This window comes from Poecilia reticulata, chromosome 17 (assembly GCF_904066995.2).
Source record: "Poecilia reticulata chromosome 17, P_reticulata-male-v2, whole genome shotgun sequence".
NCBI lineage: Eukaryota > Metazoa > Chordata > Actinopteri > Cyprinodontiformes > Poeciliidae > Poecilia > Poecilia reticulata.
Window position 1 is genome coordinate 1,291,420 of NC_088846.1, and position 6,000 is coordinate 1,297,419.

Consider the following 6,000-nt stretch of genomic DNA (forward strand, 5'->3'; position numbering starts at 1 on the left):
GTTGGCTGATGTCTATGTTGCATTGTGAGCACTGATTGATATGGATTTTCAGCTCTGTGCGTGCATGATATATTTACAATGTGGACACAGTAGATTGTGTCTCCTCTCTGTATCCACATTGCACATATGTGCAGAGCTGAAAATCCATATCGATCAATATTCCTCACTGTCTCCTTTCTGTTCTTGCTGCAGGTGGGGATTACTGAAGGGTGACTGTGAGACCTTTTCTAGTGCTTTGGAATGGGGTTAGGGCTCAAGGCAGCACTCACTGCCTGCAGACAGCTGCTGCAGTGATCGCTGCTTTCACAATGGTGTCGCCAAAGTTCTGAATAGCAGAAGAAAGATTTGTCATGGGTATTTTTGGAAAACAGCCACTAGAGGAGTCTGAAAAGTTGCTAAATATGACTGTATTGGTCATTTCTCAATATGCATACATGTCTGTGATTGTGTATTTGTGAAACATCATCAAAGGTGGCCCAAGTACTGTTTACGTAGGCAAAGCCTCCATGTGTTATTCCTCCACCCATTTATCAATGAAGCACCAATGCATCTTTCTGTGGTCTTGACCCAGCAAGATATCCCACAATGCATTGCACCACCGGCAGCGGTAAAGAGAGAGTGAGTGTAAACAATGCAGCGCTTTTTTACACTATTAATTTGTCACACAAAAAGTAGTTTTAAGACGTCTTTAGGCAATAAAGTAGACTTCATAGCTTCATCTATCCACTCAGTTTATCCAGGACGTTCGTACTTTAAAATGTGCTTTGGAGCTTTTTGAGCAGCGAAGCTCCACTGACTGGTGAGGCAGCTACAGACTCATGCTGCAAGCACCACAATACAAGATAGAACATTTTTCTCAGAAAATTTAGATATTTTTAATTCAGTATTTTGTTACTTTTATTCGCTATTTAGCAATTTTTGAGCAAGTAAATTTACACCAATAAAAATATTTTACAACAGCTCCCCTTCATGATCAGAGAACTTTCACTTACCTTGAATATAAAAAATATGCAGTTCCATAAGATTGGCTTTTCATGTGTGAGTGTGAGCGGTATTATTTTTTATTGCTTTATGCAGGGAGGTCTGCAGAGCAGGATAAGAGTTTTCCAAAAGCTCCCAGAGATTCTCATCAACTTCATGTCCTGACATGCTCATCCTCATCTTGTTTTTTTAAAAATAATAACTGACCGTAAATTATTTAAAAAGGAATTTTGAGATTGTGCCAATTCTTTTTAGATATTTGTCTGTTTTGATTAACACTGTTGGTTGTTTATAGTTAGTTTTGATATTATGGTATATATAGTTTTCAATAGACGTGTGCAGATCGATCGGTCACCGATCATAATCGGCCGATTTCCGTGAAAAAGTGTATGATCGGTGATTGCCGATCATGGTCTCTTGTTGCTGATCACACAAACGGATCACCTGCATCTCATTTCGCAGCCTGTCTGTGCAGCTGGTCTCCTCTTTCCTTCACACTGCGAAAACGCGCAGCAACAATAAAATTTTTACTGCATGCTTACTTACTTACTGCAAAAAAAGACAGTTATGAATCACTTGAACTATTTTTCAGTTTTTTATACATGATTATTGTTGGATTCTCATATTGCTTCAGTCACTTTAATTCTCTTACCTCTGCTCTATTTGGTCATGCTCAGTTTGTTCCACTGCCTCAGCCCTGGCTATGGCTTTTGTGTTTTTCAGTGTATTTATGGACGCCTGCATTACATCCACAACTGACTGACTGTAGGCTTCTCATATGGTGCTCATACTCTACATGTAAGCTACCTTTCTGAATATTTTTTACCATCCCTGAATGCATGCTGCCGTTTTCTACTGTCACTACCTGCTGGTCCAGGAGGAGTGAATGCTACAAGTGAATGACTCAATGCAATCTGATAGGTTTCCTTAGAAATACACTTTTTAAACTATTTTGAATAATTAACTGAGCTGTACTGTTTGATAACCAACATCAAATCTTGCTGCACTGAATATAAAAAAAATGAGAGAAAATAGAAAGCTAAAAGTGGAAGACAGGAAAATAATCCTGAGAAGGTGGAGTTCAGTTCTCATGTGGTCCAGATGAAAATATAGTACTTAAACCACCTTATCTTGATGTTTCACAAATCACAAACTTGGTTTTAAATCTATTCCATGTTTGAAAAGTCTAGATGTTGCAGTTTTTTAACTAGAGTAGATGAAAGACACTGAAGCTGCTAAAAATAGATTTTCCCCAATTGGAAACTGCAATCATAAACCAACTTCAGCTTTGTGTCCTCATCTGGGACATCTGTGGACCATACGAAATGGTGCAAATTGTCTTCTGTGTCTCTTGTTTAGACTCCACCACCAGTACCAGCTTTTCAGAACGTGTATAAAGAGCCTTTTCACCCAAAAAAGAACGCAACATTTTCAAAAAGTTTCTCGGGATCTCAAGGAAGTAAGTCAGGATTGCTTTTTTCCCCCCTTGTCCCTTTATGGGCTCTGTACTTTTTTGTTATTCTAAAAATACATTTTTACAAAAAAACATGTCTCTTTCTATGCTGTAGATATCTGATAGTAGTGATAAAATAACATTAGTTTGTTAATCAGTGTTTAGCAGTTACTGTAAAATAATTGTGTAGCAACAACTCTGACCAAATGCAGGTTGGTAATAACTTACATATGAAATAATGGTCTTAACTTTTCCTACCTATTATTATTTGTTAGTTCAGACAATAAAAATAGTGAGACAAAGGGGGCAAACATTAGACTATTATGATTTTACTGGTAACAATCTGAAAAAGTAATACAAGGTGATAAATTACTATTTTTAACATGAATAAGATTTTTATAATCAATAATAAAAACTTCAGACAATTAATTTGAAGGTGCTGTACTTAGAATTGATACTTCTTAGTTACTTATGCATACTTAATATCTGACAAATTAACTTTTTAAGAAAAAAACTTAAGAAAAAAATTAACTTTTTTTTCTTATTTGGCTGTCCTTTATGAATCTAAAAATAATCAGGTTCCAAAGAAAAGCTGGACTATTAATTATCAAACATGCAACAAACAAATAAGATTATAACATGAGGTAAAAATCAAACGTTGATTTTACATAATCCTACCCCACTCGTCTACTTCTAACATCAGCATGTGGAAAACTCAGTCCTTCCTGTTGAACTAACATCAATGTAGTGTAGGGCTGATCTGGGGATTTTATTTATTTATTTTTTTCGATTAACTGATTAATAATTGAATAGCAATTAGCACGTGCTTCATAGACTTTTTTTTTACAGAATGTGAACCAAGTGAAGCTTAAACTGTGTCACTTGAGGAATTCTGGGAAGAACATATTTCCAGACAAAGGACTTTTTTTCTGCAAATGACCTTTTTGACTCTGTGTACTCCAGTTAACTATCAATCAATTACTGAATAAGTTGAATTATTTCAATAATCACTCATTTTTTTCAAAAATATTATTCAAGTATGTAGCTGAGTAAATGCAACTAGTTGCAATCTACTTTCAATGAGATGAGGTGGTTAGAGGGGAGCAGTTAACAATTAGGAGGAAGGAAGAAGGAGTGAACATACGGATAAAAATCTTCACAGGAAACTACTCATAGCTCGTGTCTGCTGAGTGGGAAATGAGAAAGAGATTACGCTCACACTTCCCTCTGAGCCACGCTCTCCTCTATGAGCTCACAACTTGTCAGTGGAGCAGAAGATGCTTGTTCCTCTGAATACTTGTAGATACAGGCAGCTCTGATGACATCACAGCAGCCTGTCAGCTGGAGGAGGCAGCAGCAGCAGCAGCAGCAGCAGCATCAGGAGCAGGACCAGGTTCCACCTCTCCATCCAGCTGCGCAGGTGCGCTCTGTTTAAGGTGCCATGATTTCCACTGCAGGAACCCCCTCCAGTGGAAATCTGTCACGTCACCCACACATTTCAATCCTCCAGGGTGTTTGCTCCTTCAAGAAGATGAAAACAATAACCCAGGAGTTATATCTGCAGAGATTCTTGAAAAATCCTCCGGATCCTAACCAGCCCCCTCACCACATCTGGGATCACCATCACCTCCACCGAAAAATCAGCCTGCAGATGAGCGATTAAACTTTCCCTCCTGTCATGGGGAACGGCTCACTGCGTGGGCGCACAGCTAAACATAGATTTTTTTTCTCGAGGATTCGCTTGAGGATCTTTCTCGTCATTTTAGTGAGCAGATGAGAGAGAGAGGCGCAGAAACAGGCAGCTGTGGAGGCGCACAGCAGAGCCGCGGCCGGAGCTTTCATGAACGCCAGCGCAGGTGAATCGGAAGCATAAGGCCGTTAATGATGGCTGTCACATTCCATCAGCGGAGCTCCGTGTGAGCAATGCGAGTCAGGGGGCGCCGACACAGGCTGGAGAGCCGCACCGCACCGCACCGCGCCGCACCGCACCGCACCGCGCCGCACCGCACCGCACCGCGCCGCACCGCACCGCACCGCGCCGCACCGCACCGCACCGCGCTGCATGTCTCTGAGAAGAGAGCTTCCAGCTTACCTCCGCAGCTCCTCACACACCGCCGCCTGAACGAGAGAACACCGGCTGCTAAATCCAAAAGCTCCTCTGATTCCGGAGACCAGGAGGCGAGAACAGCCACTGTCGGTTCGGGTGCGTGTGTGTCAGAGTGAGCGGGGATGTGCGGGCACAGGAGGCGCAAGCCTGCGGTCCGTCATCTGCGGCAGCATGTCAAGCCAGAACTGCACCGGAAGACAGAGGGATGGGCTCCAAAAATAAAAGACCGACAAGGGGCAGCAGGAGAAAAACAAAGAAAATTGAAGCATACGTCATACCCCCACTCTGCTGTCGTCAGCTAGTGGCACATTTTGCTCTGCATAAGAAAAATATTTAAGGATTTTTTTATTTTTTTTGGTAATAAATTAGTCAAAATTGTACATAGCTTGGTTTTATAGCAGAACTTCATTTACAAGACTCCAGATCAAATCCTAACTCTCTGCTGAAAAGCACAAAAAACCTGTAACGTCCAAAACCCCAGAGATCTCGATCTAATTAATCCTGTCGTCAAGTGACGTTTTAATTCATATTTCACGTTTATTGTGGAAGAAAAACAGAAGCAGTATCTTGCTAACGTCATGAAATTTACTCAAATTCAGAGGAAGAAACATTCCTTGTAAGATCTGATAATGGAAATGAATTCATATGAGGAGGATGTGAGTTTTACAAGATAGCGTCCAAAAATGACTTAGCTGGCAGAAAACTATATAACACTTTTCATCCAATGAAGGTTCAAAACACGAAATCGGACATTTAACCATTCGAGACAATGAAATTATCAAATGAAATAATTGCTGGTAGAAAAACAATAACAAATTTAAAGTTGGATAAATCAAATGTTTGCAAAAAATAGGACTGAAGGGAGGCAGCCCTTGTGAAAAATGTACTAATATATGAAATCTTAGCACACTTGAACCCAGACTAATCATCAGTATACTTCAGGTTTTTTAAGGCTTATTTAACTTGAAGCATGCTATGCTGGAACAACTAATTTTGTGCTTAATGTATTTAAGTAGTGATTAAACTGTAGAAAATCAGAATTTAAAGTGTACCAAGTGTACTACCATGCTTTTTGGGAAAAACTAATGTTATACTTAGTACACTTTAAATAAATGGCTTTTCATGTAATATAAACATGCTTGATTAGTATATCTTAATTGGACCATTTTTGTGCATGTGTTATATTTAATATATATTTAGAATGTATTTTAAGTATATAAGCATAACATATTTTATATATTAGTAGTCTGATCACAGTATGCTCCAATTACACTTTTGGTTTGCTATAATTGCTAAAGAAGTACAGTTTTTAGTTACTTAATGTTACTTATTGTTCTGCTTTGCCACTTTGTACATTACATGCTTCATACACACTACAGCACTGCAAACACCTAAAAAACTGGCAACTGACAGTTTGTACAATTGCCAGAGAATTGTACAAACTGTCACATATATTAAA

The 6,000-nt window shown here is 39.2% G+C and overlaps 1 protein-coding gene across 2 annotated transcripts in view; it reads right to left on the bottom strand.

Annotated features, from left to right (window-relative positions):
* The window catches only part of dlgap1a (discs, large (Drosophila) homolog-associated protein 1a), a 149,250-nt gene extending 143,450 nt beyond the window's left edge, over window positions 1-5,800 (bottom strand). The window contains exon 1 of one of the 2 annotated variants that reach the window (XM_008433540.3): window positions 4,527-5,800. The gene's annotated coding sequence lies outside the window, so the exon portion shown is untranslated. The remainder of the gene's footprint in view (window positions 1-4,526) is intronic. The other variant, XM_081598756.1, reaches the window with a different exon arrangement.
* Window positions 5,801-6,000: the final 200 nt, after the last annotated feature.